The sequence below is a fragment of the Mobula hypostoma genome, chromosome 22 (assembly GCF_963921235.1).
Source record: "Mobula hypostoma chromosome 22, sMobHyp1.1, whole genome shotgun sequence".
Taxonomy (NCBI): Eukaryota; Metazoa; Chordata; class Chondrichthyes; order Myliobatiformes; family Myliobatidae; genus Mobula; species Mobula hypostoma.
The window spans coordinates 40,324,287-40,344,933 of record NC_086118.1 but is presented as its reverse complement, the minus strand read 5'-3'; the positions used below and the strand labels follow the sequence as shown (position 1 = coordinate 40,344,933).

At 38.7% G+C, this 20,647-nt stretch overlaps 3 protein-coding genes across 8 annotated transcripts in view; 1 reads left to right on the top strand and 2 right to left on the bottom strand.

The window, feature by feature from the left end:
* LOC134360299 (archaemetzincin-2) overlaps positions 1–20,647 on the bottom strand; it is a 144,835-nt gene that overhangs the window by 47,031 nt on the left and 77,157 nt on the right. The window lies entirely within an intron of this gene.
* The window catches only part of arsg (arylsulfatase G), a 204,550-nt gene that overhangs the window by 148,753 nt on the left and 35,150 nt on the right, over positions 1–20,647 (bottom strand). The gene's annotated exons all lie outside the window — the stretch shown is intronic.
* Positions 13,133–20,647, top strand: part of LOC134360296 (monocarboxylate transporter 7-like) — a 44,513-nt gene continuing 36,998 nt past the window's right edge. Inside the window, exons 1-2 of one of the 4 annotated variants that reach the window (XM_063074492.1) lie at positions 13,133–13,355; positions 13,833–13,920. The gene's annotated coding sequence lies outside the window, so the exon portion shown is untranslated. Of the gene's footprint in view, positions 13,466–13,832; positions 13,921–20,647 lie in introns of all 4 variants that reach the window. The other 3 variants (XM_063074490.1, XM_063074493.1, XM_063074491.1) reach the window with 3 other exon arrangements.

Sequence of the window (20,647 nt, the reverse complement as noted above, 5' to 3'; positions counted from 1 at the left end):
AGAGAAAAATCGGATGTGGAGCATAGGGATTTAACCAACAAGTTTGGAAGACAGAAGAATGAATCTGGAGGAATCTAAGACTGGGTAAAATGGAAAGAAATAAGTTTGACAGTTGCATGTACTATAATGCAAGATGTCTTAAAATAAAAGTCACTTAACAGAGGGCACAATTACACATAAGGGAGTAGGAAATATGATATTGTGGCCATTACTGAAACACAATTTAAAGGTGTGGTAATAACAATTGCACAGCACTGATTACAATATTTTCAGATGAGGCATATGAAGAATGAAAAAGGTGTTGTAGAAATACTTGTTCAGTAAGTAATAATAGCCAAAAGAAAAAAAACCCGCAACATGTGACATAAGACATGTGCTAAATATAGTCATTCAGCCATACACATGAAAACAAGCCCTTCAGCCCAAATGCTTCATGCTGAACAAGATTCCCATCTAATCTAGTCCCAGTTGCCCAAGTACCTTTTAAATGTTGTTATTTTACCTACCTCAAAGACATCCTCTGGCAGCTCATTCCACCTCCTGGGTGAAAAACTTGCTGTCAAGTTCATGGTAAATCTCTCTCCTCTCACCTTAAACCCATGCACTCAAGTTCTTGATTCCATATCCCTGGAAAATAGGCAGTGCGTATTCATCCTATCTATGCTTCTCAATGTTACATGGCTTTACTAGATCATTCCTCATTCTCCTTCATTCTAATTAATAAAGTCCCAATCTGCTCAACCCTTTTCCTTGAACATCCTTGTAACATCCTCGTAAATCTCTGCACTCTTTCCAGCTTAATGGAATGACCAAAGCTGAAAACAATATTCCAACTGTGGTTTCACCAACATCTCATACAATTGCAACATGAGAGACTTCCGGTAGCGCTCATGGAGTGAAGTCGCGTTCTTGACTCGCTCCATTACCTCTGAGTTTTTTTTCTCTATGGTCAGCTATACTTTAATTAACCATTAAGGCATCAATTCTTACAATACTTTGAATTAAACTGAATTCTCCGACAATTGGATGATACTTAGATCTGCTATGTCTAAGAACGGGAAAAACGGCAAGGATGGTAAACCTCCGGTTAAACCGAAAGCTACGGATTTCCCCCCGACTGAATCACCGGTGACTTTGAAAGCGATATCGGAGTTAATTCAGAGGGAAATTTCAACCTCTGTTAGGGAGATGATTCGTAAGGAAATTGCAGGCTCTGTTAAAGACCTGATTCATACGGAAATCTCAACTAATTTCCAGAAAATTGCCGATTCAATTGATAAGATGCAAACATTTATTGCGGAACATCAGTCGGCTATATCTGATCTTCAAAAATTCGCGCAACAAAGTGAGCTTAAGATGGGGAAAATCGAAGAAACAATTAATGTAATGAAGAAGAAACTTGACTTTTTGACTTTTAAAAACTCTGACTTGGAATCTAGAATGCGACGGCAGAATTTACGAATGATCGGGGTGAGGGAAGCCGTGGAATCCAACAACCCCATGAAATATTTTTCTCAACTTTTAAAAGATGCATTCCCTACTGTATTTCCTGACCAACCACCGCTTCTGGATCGTGTTCACAGAATCCCATCATACTCGTCTAGGTCAGATAGACCTAGGCATGTTATTTTACGTTTTCATTATTTTCAAGACAAGGAGAGACTGTTTCGATTCGCTCGATCTAAAGGTTTCATTGATTTTTCGGATCTTAAGTTCCGATTCGTGGAAGATTTCAGTAAACCAATCTGGGACCAACGGGTTCGTTACAGATCCGTGATGTCGGAATTCTATAAGATGGACTTAAGACCAGCGCTGCTGTACCCTGCACGTCTAAGGATTCGCATGTCAGATGGAGCCCTTCATTTTTTTGATTCTCCATCGGATGCCCAGAGTTATCTGGATCAACTTTCATCTTCAACATCTTAATTGCCTTTTTTTAATTATCTCCGTTGATCGGAGGCTGTGAATTGGTTGGTTTTAACTTTTTCGTGCCCTATCTGGGCAGAAAAGTTTACTTTGGATTTCTTAATATGGTTGCTAAACTTTCTTTTTAACTGCGTCATTTCTTTCTTTTCCCAGGGGATTCTGGGTGGTTACTTCCCTTTTGTCATCTTACGTATTTCCTGTGTGGCCTTAAATTTTGTAGTTTTTTTAAATTTTATTCTGTTTTGCTTTTTATAACCACTTTATGTCAATAATCTTATTGTTTCTTGTTGCTGTGTCTATTCATGGGTTTGAGGTTTATTTTGGTTTTTTTTTAATATATATTTTCCGGCTTTTGTTCTGTTCTGTGTGTATTTTAATTGAGCTACCTTTTTTTTTACTTTTTTACTGTTTTACAATTAGCTGATCCTTTTCATATTTATACCTTTTTTTTTAGGGAGCGTATACCGGAAGTCATGGGGGTAGTTTTAGCGCTTGCTTCTTTCTGGCGGGTCTGCTTTAGATTTTGCCTTGGGGTCTTGGGGTGGGGGGTGGTGGGAGGGGCTTCACGTTTTAGTTTGTTTCTCTTTGGGCTATATACATTATTGAAGTACTGGTTGCGTCCTTTTTCCCGGTATCTTTTGTATGTTCTGTTTCCTCTCCGGGTTTGTGGGTCGCGCCTATCGTCAATCCTCCTTGTTGTGGGTTGACTTTAGGATTTATGGAGTCTATTATTAATTTTGTCTCCTGGAATACTAATGGTCTTAATCATCCTATTAAAAGGAAAAAAGTTTTTAAAGTGTTCCGGAGACTTAAAGCACAAATTTTATTTTTACAAGAGACCCATGTACGGAGGGGGGACAGACTACGTTTTTTCAAATTCTGGAAGGGACAACAATTTCATTCGAACTCCAATGCTAAGATTCGAGGCGTCTCTATTTTTATAGATTCCTCAGTTACTTTTATACAACAGGATATTATCTCTGATCCGAATGGTAGATTTTTATTGGTTAGTGGTTTACTATTTAATAAAAAAGTAGTTTTGGTTAATGTTTATGCTCCTAATATGGATTGTCCGGAATTTTATAAATCATTGTTCGATCAGTTTCCGAATTTGAACGAGTTTTCATTGATCTGGGGCGGAGATCTTAATACCTGTTTGTCTCCAGCTTTGGACCGTTCGGCTCCTTTACGGACTTTACCTAATAAATCTGCAAATCTGATTAATTTTTTCCTTTCTGATTCTGGGTCGACGGACATTTGGCGTTTTCTGCATCCTCAGGAAAAAGATTTTTCCTTCTTTTCACATGTTCATCATTCCTATTCAAGAATTGATTATTTTTTCATTGATTCTCGTCTTATTCCTTCAGTGATTAAATGTGATTATGATTCTATAACCATTTCGGATCATGCTCCACTTAAGCTTTCTATTAAAATTATGGCCAATATACCAAATAATAGACAATGGCGTTTTAATTCGCTGTTGCTTCAGGACTCGGACTTTGTTAATTTTATGAATGAACAGATTGAGCTTTTTTTTACAATTAACCATACAGAAGATATTTCGGTTAACACTCTTTGGGACACTTTTAAAGCCTATATTCGGGGTCAGATTATTTCGTATTCTGTTGCTTTGAGGAAGAAACAGAAGCAGGAGGAGATGGTAATTGTGGACAAGATTAAAGAAATTGATAAGAAATATGTTATGGCTCCTTCTGAGGAGTTATACAAACAAAGAACTGAACTTCAAATGGAACACAGTTTACTACTCTCGTCCTCGATTGTAAACCAATTAAAGAAAACAAGAAGTGACTTTTATGTTCACAGTGACAAAATTGGCAAGCTGCTGGCTAATCAATTGAAATCTAATTATGTTAAATCTCAAATTAATCAGATTTATAACCAAAATGATCGATTGATACTGGATCATGCGGGGATTAATCAAACCTTTTGTGATTTTTATTCTTCTTTATATCAATCAGAGTCTCCTCGAGATTCTAAATATATGAATGATTTTTTAGATAAGTTAGACTTCCCTCAGATTTCACAGGATATGTCTTCTTTATTAGATACTTCCATTACAATGGATGAGATTAAGAATGTTATTTTTTCTATGAATCTGGGGAAAGCTCCTGGCCCTGATGGGTTTACCGTTGAATTTTATAAATGTTTTGCTTCTTTATTGATTCCTTGGCTCGGTAGGGTTTTTGAGGCTTCTTTGAAACTTGGTAAACTTCCTGAATCTTTTAATAGAGCATCAATTTCTCTAATACTAAAGAAGGATAAAGACCCTGCTCAATGTGCATCTTATAGACCAATATCTTTATTAAATGTTGATTCTAAAGTTTTTTCTAAGTTATTAGCAAATAGACTAGAAAAAGTACTTCCTTCTATTATTTCGGAAGACCAAACGGGTTTTATTAAAGGTCGTTACTCTTTTTATAATATTCGTACATTGTTAAATATCGTTTATACTCCCTCACAAAATGTTCCTGAGTGTGTTATTTCTTTAGATGCCGAGAAAGCTTTTGATAGAGTAGAATGGCCTTATTTATTTAAGGTGCTTGAAATGTTTAATTTTAGCTTGAAATTTATATCCTGGATTAAACTGTTATATCACTCCCCTGTAGCCTCGGTTCGTACTAACTCTTTAAACTCACCTTTTTTCCTCTCTTTCGTGGTACTCGACAAGGCTGTCCTCTTAGTCCCCTATTATTTGATATTGCATTAGAACCTCTTGCAATTGCTATTCGAGAATCTTCAAATATTACTGGGATAACTCGGGGATTAAAGTCCCATAAATTATCACTCTATGCTGATGATTTACTTTTATATATTTCTAATCCTGAGAGATCCATTCCTGCTGTTTTAGAGTTATTAGCACAATTCGGTCTTTTCTCAGGTTATAAATTAAATCTTAGTAAGAGTGAACTTTTTCCGATTAATAAACATCTTCCCTTATATTATAAATTTCCATTTAAATTGATTAATAATTACTTTTCATATCTTGGGATTAAAATTACTTGTAAATACAAAGATTTATTTAAGACTAACTTTTTACCATTAATAGACCATATTACTCAACTTTCATCTAAATGGTTCCCTTTATATTTAACTTTGATTGGTCGTATTAATGCGGTTAAGATGTTTTTTTTGCCAAAATTTTTATATGTGTTTCAGGCATTACCAATTTTCGTTCCAAAATCTTTTTTTGATAAAGTTGACTCTAAAATTTCTTCATTTATTTGGCAGAATAAGAATCCGAGACTGGGTAAAATACATTTACAGAAAGCTAAGAGAGATGGAGGTTTAGCATTACCTAACTTTAGATTCTATTATTGGGCTATTAATATTCGACATATGAAATTTTGGTTACTTGACCAGGACATACTATCTATTCCTAAATGGGTAGCATTGGAATTACAATCTGTTCAGGGTTATACACTTGGTTCTATTTTAGGCTCCTCTCTCCCTTTTGATTCGAAACGTCTTAAGCAGGTCTCTAACCCGATAGTTAAATATGCTTTGCGCATTTGGTTTCAATTCAGAAAATTTTTTGATCTTAATCAATTCGGGTTAGCGATTCCTATTTTAGGTAACATATTTTTTCCTCCCTCTTTTACGGATCGCGCTTTTCAAACTTGGAAGACTAAGGGTATTTTACGGTTTTTGGATTTATTTTTAGATGGTTCCCTTATGTCTTTTGAACAATTATCTAATAAATATAACTTATCAAGAATACATTTTTTTAGATATTTACAAGTTAGAAATTTCCTAAGTACTATACTTTCTTCCTTTCCAATGCTTCCTCCTACATATATTTTAGATTCGATAATTAACCTTAATCCATGTCAGAAAGGTGCATCGGCTATGATTTATAATATTATTATGAAACTTAGGAAAGCTCCATTTGATAAGATTAGGGTAGATTGGGGACAGGAATTGGGGCTTACCATTTCTGTGGATGATTGGGGGCAGATTTTACAATTAGTTAATACTTCCTCTATTTGTGCTAAACATTCCCTAATTCAATTTAAGGTGGTTCATAGAGCACATATGTCCAAAGATAAGTTAGCGCGTTTTTACTCGCATATTAATCCTTTCTGTGATAGATGTTCGGGGCAGATAGCCTCTTTAACTCATATGTTTTGGTCTTGCCCTACTTTGGAAACTTTTTGGAGAGATATTTTCAATATTATTTCTAAGGTATTAAATATAGATATCTCTCCTCACCCTATTACTGCTATCTTTGGACTACCTAAAATTTCTAGTAATCTTTCCCCTTCAGCCCGTAGAATGATTGCATTTCTTACTTTAATGGCGAAAAGATGTATTTTACAACATTGGAAAGAGCTTAATGCTCCAACTACCTTTTTTTGGTTTTCTCAGACGATTTTATGTTTGAATTTGGAGAAAATTAGAAGTAACCTTTATGATTCTTCATTTAAATTTGAACAGATTTGGGGACCTTTTATTCGATATTTTCATTTAATGTAATATTTACCCTTCTTGTTTTTTTTTCACTGTTTTTAATGGAGGTCGGGATTGAGGACGTGATTTTAAGTTTAACTCTGTTTGGTTTCAAGTTAGCCCATTGCTTTGCCTTGCTTTTAGTTAGCTGCACGGTGGGTTTTTTTTTTGGGGGGGGTTTTTTTCTTTTTTTTCCATTGATATATATAAAATTTAGTATACTATTATGTTATCTTGGTTTCTTATGTTTAAATTACATTGTTTGTAGTATTTTCTTTTTGGTATTGATATCTTTTGGAATTTTATTATACTTTAACATTGTATTAATGTTTATATGGCTTACCTTTTTTGTATACTTACTCAATAAAAAGATTTAAAAAGAAAGAAACAATTGCAACATAACATCCAACTTCTGTACTCAGTATCCTGACTGATGAAGCCTTCATCACCACCCTGCCTACCTATGACGCCACTTTCAGAGAGCTTGGTCCCTCTGTTCTACGAAACTCCACAATGCTTCACCAATCACAGAGAATATTTTACCTGATATACCTTCCAAAATGCAGCACCTTGCACTTATCAGAATTCAAATCAATTTGCCATTTCTCAGCCCACTAACCCTACTGATCAAGATCTAATGTAAATCCTGATAATCATCTTCACTGTCAATGACATCAGCCACTTTAGGGACATCTGTAAACTTATTAACCATGCTTTCTACATTCTCATTGAAATCACTAATATACAGTACTGTGCAAAAGTCTTAGGCACTCTAGATTTTTTTATAGTTTCAAATGGTATGGCCTTCATAGAGTCCTGATCTCAACATCATCAAGGCTGTCTGGGATTAACTGGAGAAACAGAAGCAAGAGAGATAGTCAATGTTGGTAGAAGAACTGTGGCAATTTCTCCAAGGTGGTTGGAACAACCTACCAGCTAATTTACTTATAAAACTGCATGGCAATTTCCCTAAGAGAAATGATGCAGTTTTGAAGGCAAAAGGTGATCACACCAAATAGTGATTTGATTTATTTTTGTTTACAGTGCTTTACAGTAATTTTTTGATATTTAAAAATTTTTCAATTCAAACACCTTCGCTTTACAGATTTTTTTTTACATGTGCTTAAGACTTCTGCACAGCATTGTGGATGACAAATAGCAATGGGTCCTGCACCAAGCCCTATAGGCCACCGTTAGTCACAAACCTTCAGTCTGAAAAACAACCTTCCACCATCACTCTCTGCTTCCTTTTGTCGAGCCAATTCTGCATCCAATTACCAAGCTCTCATTGGATCCTATGCAATCAATTTTCCGTAGCAGCATACTTTGTGGACCCTTATCAAAGGCCTTACCAAAGTCCAAATGGACTGTGTCTACCGCCCTGCCCTAATTAAACTTCTTGATTACTTCCTCAAAAAATAGATTCATTAGACATGATCTCCCACGCACCAAGCCATGTTGACCATCTCTAATGAACCCATCTTTCCAAATGTTTATGTAGCTTATCCCTCATAATCCTCTCTAGTAACTTAAACATCAGATATGTTAGGCTTACTGTAGTTCGCAGGCTTTTCTTTGTGGCCCTTCTTAAATAAAGGCACAATATTAGTCTTCTGGCACTTTAATTACCACTATGATAATGTATATATCTCAGCCAGGGCTCCCACAATTTCTTCTCTAGCTTTGCACAGTGGTCTTGGATATTCCTGATCAAGCTCTGCAAATTTATCTGCCGTCATACATTTCATGACATCCAATAACACCTCTGCTATAAAGCAGATGATCCACAAGATCTCCCCATTTCCTATACCAATGTCCAAAGTCTTTGGGTATTTGTCCATGGTTAAAAAAAGAGAAGAGAACCTCATGCACCTCTTGAGGCAGCTCACAAAGATGTTAACTTTGGTCTTTGAGTGGCCATATTGTCTTGTTATTTACTCTTTTCCCCAGAATATACATATTAAAGCTCTTTGTATTCTTGGTCTTCTTTACCAAAGTTTCCTCATGCTCCCTTTTTGATCCCTAATTTCCTTCTTGAATATATTCCCTGCAACACCTATACTCTCCCTGGGATTTCCTTGATTCCAGCTGCCTCTACCTGACCCACACCTCAATTTATTTTACCTGACCAGATCTTCAATATTCTTCATCATCAGGGTTCCCTACTCCTGCCAATCCTGCCCTTCACTCTAACAGGAACATGCAGATTTTGAACGCTCGATATCTCACTTAAAAAAGCCTCCCACTTGTCAGATGTCCCTTTGTCTGCAAGCAACATACTCCATTCAATTTTTGCAAGTTCATGTCTAATACCAGCAAACTTTCCCTTGTTGCAATTTTGAACTTTAACTTGTGGACCAGATTTGCTCCTTTCTATAATTAACTTAAAACAAATAGAATTATGTGCACTAGTCCCAAGTGCTCCTCCACTGACCCTCATCATTTGTCTTGCCCCATTTCTTGAGAGTAGTGCAGGGTTTGCCCTCTCCCTGGTAGACCCTTCAATATTTTGTGTGAGGAAGCTTTCCAGACCACATTTAACACATTCCACCCCATATAAGCTCTTAGCACCATGGTGTTCCTAGACTAGATTAAGAAAACTAAAATTCCCTTCTATGACAATCCTGCTAGCCCTGCAAATTTTTGCAATTTCCCTGCATATTTGTTCCTTTAATTTATGATTAGTACAATCCTAATAAGTTGATCATCCCCTTATTTCTTAGCATTACTGGATGATCTCTCAGTAATTTCATCTCAGACTACTACCGCAATGTTCTCCTTAATCAGAAATGCAATTCTCCCTCCTCTCTTCCTCCACCTCCATCCTACCAAGCACCTGTATCTTGGAAAAATTAGCTGCCAGTCCTGAACCTCCCTTAGCCATATGTCTGTAACAGCTATAATATCCCAGTCCAATGTTGCTATCCATGTCCTGAGTTCATCCAACATTCTTCTCAGACCTCTTGCATTGAAATAAATTCAATTTAATCCACACAAAATGCTGGAGGAACTCAGTAGGCCAGACAACATCTATGAAAAAAAGTACAGTCACTTGGATTTCCAGCATCAACAGATTTTCTCGTTTTTCAATTTCTTGCTCCCTGCTATGCTTGTAGAGAGAGATTGTCTTTCTTGTTCCTTGCTATGCTCCTGCCTGTCTCATCTAATGATTTCAGTTCAAAAACCATTATACGGTTAAAATGGGGAACAATTAAAAGAACAGAGACATTCCTGGGAGTGTAAATGTAAACTGACTACCCAAATAAAAGATGGAGAAGATAGTTGAAGAAAACGTTTTTTTTTGAACAGTACATAACAAGTGAGGCTGCATTATATTCTTGAGGTAGCAATAATAATTCAGTTAGATTTGGCACAATAAAGAAAGGCAAAATTTAAAGTTGGTTGAAAGACAATTTCACTTAGCTAAGATATGGTTCAGCAAAACTGAAATGAAAACGGCAATTTGAAAGCAAAATCAACATCTGTATAGTGGGCATTCAAGTAGAAAAAGATTATAAGAAATAAATCCCTAGCCCAAAGCAGCAAGAACTCTCAAATCTCAATTTCCGTATATTAAGAAAACTTAGCAGAAGCTAAGGAGGATAAATGGAAGCTTAGAAAAATATCAAGAACTCAACACGAAAGAAGGCTTAAACAAGACTAGAGGTTAGAGACAAATGCTGGAACCTGGAATGCCAACAATTTCTTTTCCTTCACAGATGCCACATTACCTCATGAATTTCTTCAGCAGATTTTTTGTTTAGCCTAGAAGGTATGTGGGTAAAACTAAGAGAAAAATTAGGATGAAATGAAGGATTCATGAAAAATATTGGCAGGTAATATCAAAGAAAACTGTTTTTTAAATCTATAAAGTGAGAAGAAAGCAATCATTAAAGGAAAGTGTATGTCTTATACCAGACATAGAGTTCTAAATTAATGTTTTTTTCCCCTCTTGATAAGACTTCTTTGATGAGACAGTAGACATGACATAAATATTATTGATATTGTCTGCATGGACCTTCAAAAGGAATTTGATAATGTTTCTAATTAAAGCTTTTTTTTATCCAGATGAAGCACATGAAAAAAGTTGCAGCATAGATAGAAAACTGAGTAAAACACTCTTATTTTTCAACAGAATGGAAATGAACTGTGGTATATGATTTGGGTATACACATTTGCATTTGTCTCAAAACTCAGAGAACTGAGAAATGATAGACTTCCACAGGAAAGTGAGGGCAGATACATAGTAGATTTCAATGCAGAAAAATGTTAAGTGTTCCATTCTGATTGAAAGAATGAGAGAAGAGACAAGACAAAAAAAAACAATTCTAAGAGGAGACTGGGAAGAAAGAGATTTGGGGTATACAGTGTGTGCTATAGGTCATTGTGAGTAGCAGGGCAGGCTGAAAGGAGGTTTAAAACACATACAGGATCCTGTATGTCATTAACCCAGCATTTTGTGTTTATTCCTGTACCTCAGTGATACTTCGCTGTAGTCCAGAGCTGTCTTCCTGTCATCCACACAGCTATTTTTGATATTATGGCTAAGCATCTTAATTATGATCCCCGTATTTAACAATATATCATAAAAGGATTAGAAATTGGTAATTAAATGGTAGTAACAAGTCAGAACATCTGAGAGGATGGTGGAGGCAGAAAATCTTTATCATCTTCATAAGATACTTGGAGATGTCTTAGAAAAGCTACATCTTTAAAAAATGGATAAATAATTGACTAAAATAAATAGCTTGAGCTTTGGCTGGTTTTGAACATAATGGGCTGAGTAGCCTTGTTCTATGCCACATATTTATATGATTATTTCTCTCCAACTTTGACTTACCCACTCTCTGTCCCTCATTGGCTCTCTTTGGCCTTCTTCTTTATCACATTCTTTTCACCCTTCTTCTTCCTTCCTCTCTCCCCATGATATAAGGATTAACCTTCCTTATATTAGTTCTTCTCCCTCCCACCACTCTTTCTCTCCCTCTACTACTTTATCGTGCTCCAATTGACCATTAGTCAAATGGCTGCTCAGGTGAAAACCAAGACATCACCCGCAGTCTTGGACATTGGCTTGCTAAGTTGTGCCTTTACTTCCATAGCTTGATTAAATTAAAAGGGATGGAGATTGTTTCTTAAAGGCCAGCAAATGGTGTGATGGGTGAGATCTCAGATCTGACAGCTAAGAGTCTGAGAGTGGGTGCAGGGGTGTTTAAGCGACTCGGACACAGTATATTGGACTAAAATCAACCAGAGGATACTAATGTGAAACTAAACTCTGGTTTCTAGTTAGTCTGTGCAATCAATATGATCAATAAATTATAGGTTTATTTGAAATCACTCTAATCACCTATATCATCTTAAACCCAAGGATGTACCCTTGAATGAGTATAGTGAACAACTAGTGTAATTATTAGCAACACACACAAAATGCTGAAGGAACTCAGCATGTCAGGCAGCATTTACTGCCAGTTCTAATTTCACTACATAAAATACTGTCAAATCCCCCTCACTTCTGTCACGACTGTTCACCCTTCAATAATTTATCCTAGATAACATCTGGCTCCTTTTGCACTCCCACAAACCATGTTCTTAAACTCTTTCTGCCTTCAACATCAACAATAAATAAGAGGGCCTTTTGGATGAAATTCTTAGATTCTAAAACTGAGATTATCTGGTCAATTGCATAAATTCCACCATTATTCTAGTTTACCAGTACAAATGACAAGGAATGCTCAACCCCAGCTTTTTCCCCCAGTCTCTTAGCTCCAGTTCACATTTCTCTCTCTGATGTCTTTCCAAGTTGAACGCCCATCTCTAGTTTGACTCACTTCCTGTATGCTATGTCATTGAACTGATCCTTAGTCCCATATTTACTGACAATGTTTCACTCGCCTTCAAATCTCCCATTCCACAATTTAAAAATCCTCATCATTCTTTTCAACTCAGTCCACTGCTTCTATCTTCCTTCTTTTCCTTACCTGAAAAATATCAGTGCTTTTGCAGCTGAAAACATCTCAAACATCCTGAATTTTAATTGCTCAACCATCAGGAGTTCCTCAACCACCAAGGTCTTACGTACCGGACTACCCCTCTACTTCTCTTTATGTAAGTGGATTCTTACACTTTGACCATGCATTTGGCAATTTACACCCCAATTGGTCTGTGCCAAGTTTTATTACTGTACAGGAAATCTGAATCATTTTACTTCCTTTTTATTACAAGTTGCAGCAGATAAAGTATCAGTAGTATTAGCACACTAATGTTTTATTGTAATCTGTAGAGCCCTGACGTAGAGCCATCTCAGGAAATGGAGTCCACTGAATCTAAATTCTAACTTTGGTTTCTTTTAGTTCCTACCTATATATTTAGAAAGGAGCCCGATAAGACTGTTAACAGGAACCACTGTAGCTTTCAAAATGCTGAAAACTCTTCTGAGAAGTACCAAGTAGATTACTTAGTGGGTTGGTAGGAGGGATGTCGGAATATGTTTAATTATCCTCTTCCCCCGAATAATCTATTTACATTTATCTTTTGTACAACTTTGTACTAAATTAGAACAATATTACGATCCGGTTTAATCTCGTTGCGAACTGGAATAGACCTGTTTAACCCGGTGGTGGCGCACGTGCACGATGCTCGCTCTCCATCACAGGAAAGGTAGGCTTGAGGCAGCTGGAAGCGCGCCGCCTCTGGGAAAAGATTCTTGCATCAAACTGTTTGCTCGCAGCCGGTATACCGAGAGGAGGCGCTCATGCACGAGATGCGCATTCACGCCATACGTGCGCGGAGACCGGCTCCAGCCGGTCTATATCAACTCCGGCGAGGAGCGACGTTAAAGTAATCGCAAGGGAAAGGGGTGACAGTCAAATTACTGGAGAAAATTATCTTGCTCAGAGTTGCAGCGAGCGTGACCCCGAGCTGGAGAGGCACCGACCTTGGAACACACCGCATTAGCAGCTGTGAGCAACAGTATTAAAATAGTTAACCTGTTAATGATGTTAGGGTTATAACCGATGTCTCTGTGCGAACACCGGCAGAATCTGTACATTTTGCCTGGGGTAAGATAGAGGTAAGATCTTCTGCCGTAGAACTAGTTCTTAATCATCCTTTAAATAATTGGAGCACCCTATACACCTTCAGTAAAAACCTTTAGATGACCATTTCCAATCGGTGAACATCAATTTGTGCTGAAGGGCTGACGTTGTACAATATTTCTATTTTTTAAGAAAAAGCTCTCGGAGATTGTATTTGTGAGTTAAACTTTTTAATCGTACGTTTGTTGTGACTAGGATCCAAACGGTTGTCCCACCTATGTCATCTTTCGGGGCCAACAATTTTCTCCGTTTTGCTTTCGTTAAACATAAACGGTTCAGTGTTTTTTTTAAAAAATCATAGGTTTATTTGGAAGCTTAGATTTGTTTTTGTTTCCGTCGTAGCCCCAAAAATCAGGTCAACAACTTGCGTTAATTTGCGACGCATTGCTGGGTCCCGATCACATTTGAGCTGAGCTGAGGAACTCTGCTGGTGAGTACAGTCGCAAATCAAAGGGTTGAGGGCACGACGGAAAGCTCAATGAACAGTCGAGATAACTTAAGAAATTTCGGTTGACAGCAAATAATTGGACCTCGCGCAAATCCGTATTTACTTTACACGTTTACAACATGCCGAAGTAGGTACGAAAATCCAGTTTTAAGTGAGACATTTCAGAGCAGCAAAAGAGATTTCGAACCGGTTCATTTCTTGGTAAGGTATTATAAATACTCTTCGCTTTACTGTAAGAGGAAGTGTTGAGTGCAATTTACTGCATCACTAAAAGCAAACGATCTCAACGGGGCGTTCTGCAGACATCGAATTCGCCTCCTTGCGCTACTTAACACAAGTGTAACAATATGTTATACTCTTAATGTTTAAAATTACAACCGTGTTACGATCTTCTCACCGCTTTTTGTTACTGTAAATATCTCTCGGAAGGGAAATGAATAATTTGTCTGCTAAAACGCGACAGTGTTTTTAAGTTGGTGCAGTGAACTGCAGCCGGTTTTTCGGCAGGGGGAAGAAACGCTTTGACATAAAGGTGCTTGGTGCTCCTCCAGCTGTTGAAGCAGACTCGGTGCAGTCATTTGACGTACAAAATAGCCAGCAGATGGTGCAACAACTGTCCTAGTTGTCTTCATGCATTACTTCATCAAGCAGTTGAGTCTCCTCACTGGGTTTGGAAAAGTATTTTGTAAACTGCCAAGGCTCAACTTCTTTGAAGGATTTACGAATTATATAATCAGCATTTTTATTTCTTTGAATTTGTTCAAAGATAACCAGTTAGCACTTCGGATATTTGTTTTCCTTCCCTTTATAACCGAGGCTTTAAATTTAGCATCCATTGAACACATTTTCGATATGTAGAATAGCAATTAGCAAGAAATTCTTATCGGATCTACATTGAATTAGCTGCTGCAACTAAAATACAAGACTGTCGGGGAAATGGGAAAAGAAGTAGACGTTGTTCCCTTATTTCATATGTTCTTACAACCTGGAAGGTATTCAGCTCCTCAAGTCTAAACCAGCTCTCCGGAGCAGTCTTATCATGGGGAAACCCTAGTGGTCACAGGGAGCAGATGTAAATAGTTATAGCGGAACGACGGAATGAAATGATGTTTTATGTCTTGCATTGCGTTACTGCTATACCAGCGTTGACCGTGCAGATAGGAAGCCTCCAAATAAAGTAAGTTTGATGCTACTAGAATGGTAGAGGCTGTTTTATTAAAAAAAAAGTACAGTCCTATAAACTGTGGATCACCTAATGACACTACATGAACTTTACTGATGAAATTAGATGGTTTGCTCAAGCAGGTAAGAAGACAGAGTGAATCCTCTATATTTTTCCACTGTACTAGCAAACATTCTTGTTAAATGCTACAAACATTGACTACCAAGGGAAATTCACCAGGCTTGATGTTCTGTCCAACTACATCTGTTTTATAGATTACCTTTCTGCCAGTTCAACTTTTAGAAACTTCAAAATCATGTACAATATAACTTCAGAAATTACATAAGGTTTAAAATAGGAGCAAGAGTAGGGTTTTGGTCATTTGCGCTTGCTCCTGTAAAACTGCTTATCCTTACATCTGCCATGGCCAATCTGCATTTACCTACACTATCCCCATATGCCTTGAATCTTTTAATAGCCAAAAAATCTATGGATCATATTGAATATAGTTAGTCACTGAACCTTTTCAGTTCTCCACTGCACAGAATTACATAGATCTCCCACCCTTCAAATGAAGAAAAGTTGTCAGACACAATTCTTTATAGAGTACCCTTTATTATGAAACTGTGACCTTTAATTCTGAATGCCTCAGCCAGGGAAAGCATTCTCCCTGTATCCAACCTGTCCAGCCCTACAAGAATTTTTAAAAATTTTAATGCAATCTCATTCTAAACTCTGGTGAATACAGACATAGCCTGTTGAGCCTCTCCCAAGGCAAACATCTCTCTCATAAACTAGGCAAAGTTGATGGAAAGGGGATCCTAGAAAGGTGGGAGTAGAGCAGCAATGGCCGAAGCTACTGGAAGTAATTCATAAGATGCAGGGTCATTTCATCCAAAAGAAAGAGCAACCACAGCTGACTCTTGAAGAAAGTCAAAGACAGCACAAAAGCAAAAGAGAGGGTGTTTGATAACTGGTAAAATTTGTGGGAAGCGAGAATATAACTTAAAAACCAACAGAAGACAACTTAAAAAAAAAACAAAGTGGAGAAAAGATGAAATATAAAGACAAGCTAGATAATATAAATGAGGATTCAGATACTTAAAAAGAGGCCAGAGTGGACATTAGACTGAAAAATGACACTGAAATATAGTAATGGAGAATAAAGAAATGGCAGATGAACTGAAGTATTTTGCATCAGGTTGAGAGGGAATAATAAATCAGCTACGATTGAATGCTAGAGCAACTCAATGGACTGAATGGTCTAATTCTGCTCCCTTACTAAACCCAACATTCTGAAACCAGTCTTCACTGCACTCCTTGTAAGGAAACTACAGTACTGAGCAAAAGCTAGGGCGCCCAAGACTTTTGCACAGTACTGTATTTGTCAAAATCCAGCAGAGAGCGAGTTTGTAAATCTGGCATGTTGGGAATACTAAGAGTTGAGCGTGTGGGTGGGGTTATGGGATAGGTGACAGAGTGCTTGGGGTTGGTGCGTTGCACTGGTGCAGACACACCCAGCCCCGAGTCAGCAGGCAAGGTAAATCAATTCCAAATAATTCATTTATTAATCATTAATAGAATGTCTCTCTGGTGCTTCCTGCTTCCTCCCCTCTCCCTTTTCCCAACCATGATTCTTCTCCTCCAGCTCCCTTCCCAATCTCAGTCTACAATAGAAACCCAAATTAGAATCAGGTATATCATTACTCACGTCATGAAATTTGTGTTTTTATGCAGCAGCAATTAAGTGCAATACTTAAAATTACTACAGTACTTTGCAAAAGTCTTAGCACCCTAGCTATATGTATCTGCCAAAGACTTGCACAGTACTGTATATCCTTTTTAGGAAAGGTGGTCAAACCTTACACAACACGTGTGGTTTCACCTTAACTTCAAGTAGTTAGAGTAAAATGTCATTACACCTGTGCTCATGTCCTATTGTAATAAAACAAACAGATTATTTACTTCCTAAACACCCGCTGTACCTGCATGTTCGTTTTTAGTAACCTGCGCATATGGACACCTTGGTCTGAACATTTTACATGAAACTCTGCTGCTCTGTTTTATACACCAAGGTTTCAAACATAAGTTTTAATTTGTTTTAATTAAAATGACTTAAGTTTTGATTCACTATAATAGACATTTGTGAAGTAAAATTTTAATCCAGTATGAGCACATAAAAATACTACAGGCTTCAAATTTTAAAGCCTGCAATATTCAAGAATTCCTAACGTATACAAAAATGGATCTTGACTGCTTTAAAAAAGTCTGCGTAAAAAAGATAATTCAAAAAAATAACCGTCAGTTTATTTACTTTGAGGTTACAATAACATTCCCCTTCAGCAGCCTGTTTTCATATAAAATTGGCTTTATCATCCCAGCTAGAAGTTCAGCACCTTTTTAATTTCTTGTGAATATTGAGGTAACTAGTGTATTAGTTTTAATTTTCTAAAGTTCTTTAGGCTCAAGGAACATTCCATTTGATAAGAAAATAAATATCACTTATTCAAAAAGAAACAGGAAACTTGCAGCTAACAAACAGTCAGTTGGAAGTGGTTATTTCATATGCTATAGCAGAGCACTTAATAAAACTCAAGGTATTTAAATAAAGTCCGTACGATTTTGTGAAGGCGAAATCATGTTTGACTGAATTATTAGGCTCTCTGTAAGTATCCAGGATAAGACAGAATGCCGATCTGGGTGTAGAAATGGCAGGTGGAATTCAATTCAGAAAAGTGTGAGGTTTTAGACTTTGAAAGATTGAACTTGAAGGCAGAGTACAGGGTTAATGACAGGATTCTTAGTAGTGAGGAAGAACAAAGGGAACTTGGAGTCAAAATCCATAGATCCCTCAAAGTTGCCGCATAAGCTGATAAAATGATTAAGAAGGCCTATGGTATGCTGGCATTTATTAGTTAGGGGATTTGAGTTCAAGAACCGTGGGGTTATGTTGCAACTGTATAACATTCTGGTGGTTGGACCACACTTGTATTATTATGTTTGGTGCTGGTTACCTCATTACAGGAAGGACGTGAAGAGACGATGTACTAGGATGCTACCTGGAGTAGATAATATGACTTCTGAGGAAAGGTTGAGTGAGCTAGGGCTCACTCTGGAATGATGGAGGATGAGAGGCAATTTGACAGAGCTATACACAATTAGGAGAGACATAGTCATAGTCATACTTTATTGATCCCGGGGGAAATTGGTTTTCGTTACAGTTGCACCATAAATAGTAATAGAACCATAAATAGTAATATGTAAATTATGCCAGTAAATTATGAAATAAGTCCAGGACCAGCCTATCAGCTCAGGGTGTCTGACCCTTCAAGGGAGGAGTTGTAAAGTTTGATGGCCACAGGCAGGAATGACTTCCTATGTCGTTCTGTGCTGCATCTTGGTGGAATGAGTCTCTGGCTGAATGTACCCTGTGCCCACCCAGTACATTATGTAGTGGATGGGAGACATTGACCAAGATGGCATGCAACTTGGACAGCATCCTCTTTTCAGACACCACCGTGAGAGAGTCCAGTTCCATCCCCACAACATCACTGACCTTATGAATGAGTTTGTTGATTCTGCTAGTGTCTGCTACCCTCAGCCTGCTGCCCCAGCACACAACAGCAAACATGATAGCACTGACCACCACAGACTCGTAGAACATCCTCAGCATCGTCCGGCAGATGTTAAAGGACCTCAGTCTCCTCAGGAAATAGAGACGGCTCTGACCCTTCTTGTAGACAGCCTCAGTGTTCTTTGACCAGTCCAGTTTATTGTCAATTCCTATCCCCAGGTATTTGTAATCCACCGTCCACACTGACCCCCTGTATGGAAACGGGTCACCGGTACCTTAGCTCTCCTCAGGTCTACCACCAGCTCCTTAGTCTTTTTCACATTAAGCTGCAGATAATTCTGCTCACACCATGTGACAAAGTTTCCTATCGTAGCCCTGTACTCCGCCTCATCTCCCTTGCTGATGCATCCAACTATGGCAGAGTCATCAGAAAACTTCTGAAGATGACAAGACTCTGTGCAGTAGTTGAAGTCCGAGATCTAAATGTGAAGAGAAAGGGAGACAAGACAGTCCCCTGTGGAGCCCCAGTGCTGCTGATCACTCTGTCAGACACACAGTGTTGCAAGCACATGTACTGTGGTCTGCCAGTCAGGTAATCAAGAATCCATAACACCAGGAAAGCATCCACCTGAATCACTGTCAGCTTCTCCCTCAGCAGAGCAGGGCGGATGGTGTTGAACGCACTGGAGAAGTCAAAAAACATGACCCTCACAGTGCTCGCTGCCTTGTCCAGGTGGGCGTAGACACGGCTCAGCAGGTAGACGATGGCATCCTCAACTCCTAGTTGGGGCTGGTAGGCGAACTGGAGGGGATCTAAGTGTGGCCTGACCATAGGCCAGAGCAGCTCCAGAACAAGTCTCTCCAGGGTCTTCATGATGTGGGAGGTCAATGCCACCGGTCTGTAGTCATTGAGGCCGCTGGGGCGTGGTGTCTTCGGCACAGGGACGAGGCAGGATGTCTTCCACAGCACAGGAACCCTCCAGAGCCTCAGGCTCAGGTTGAATACATAGCAAAGTACTCCACATAGCTGAGGGGCACAGGCTTTGAGCACCCTGGTACTGACACCATCCGGTCCTGCAGCCTTGCTTGGGTTGAGACGTTTCAGCTGTCTTCTCACCTGTTCAGCCGTGAAGCGCACCGTGGTGGTTTCGTGTGGGGGAGGGGTATAGTCATGAGAGCAGGGTGGGGAACTGTGAGGAGGGGAGAGTGGAATATGTGTTGGTTGGGGGCCGGCAACAGACGGCTCATGTGGGGGATGGGCAGGGGCCACAATGTCAAATCTGTTAAAGAACAGGTTAAGTTCATTGGCCCTATCCACACTGCCTTCAGCTCTTCTGTTGCTAGTTTGCCGGAACCCAGTGATGGTCCTCATCCCCCTCCAGACCTCTCTCATGTTGTTCTGCTGGAGTTTCCACTCAAGCTTCCTCCTGCACCTGTCTTTAGCCTCCCTGATCCTGGCTTTCAGGTCCCTCTGTATCGCCCTCAGCTCCTCCCTATTTCCATCTCTAAACGCCCTCTTTTTAGCGTTCAGGATGTCCTTAATGTCCTTTGTCACCCATGGCTTGTTACTTGAATAACAAAGGACAGTTCTTGTCAGAACATTGCAGTCCACACAGAAGTTGATGTAATCAGTGATGCATTCTGTGAGCCCATCAATATCCTCTCCATGTGGCTCACAGAGTGCCTGCAGTCTGTCACCTCAAAACAACCCTGGAGCCCCTCATAAGCCTCCTCCGACCATTTCTCACTGTCCTCGAGGTTGCAGGTTTACTCTTCACCAGGGGCACGTAGCAGGGTTTTAGATGCACCAGCTACGCATGCACATGGAGAGGGTGGACAGCCAGTGCCTTTCTTTCAGGGCAGCAGTGACCAATACCAGAAGACATCTACTTAAGATGAGTGGAGGAAAGTTTAGGGGAGATGTCAGATGTAGGTTTGTTATAGAGTGGTAGATGCTTGAAATGCACTGCCAG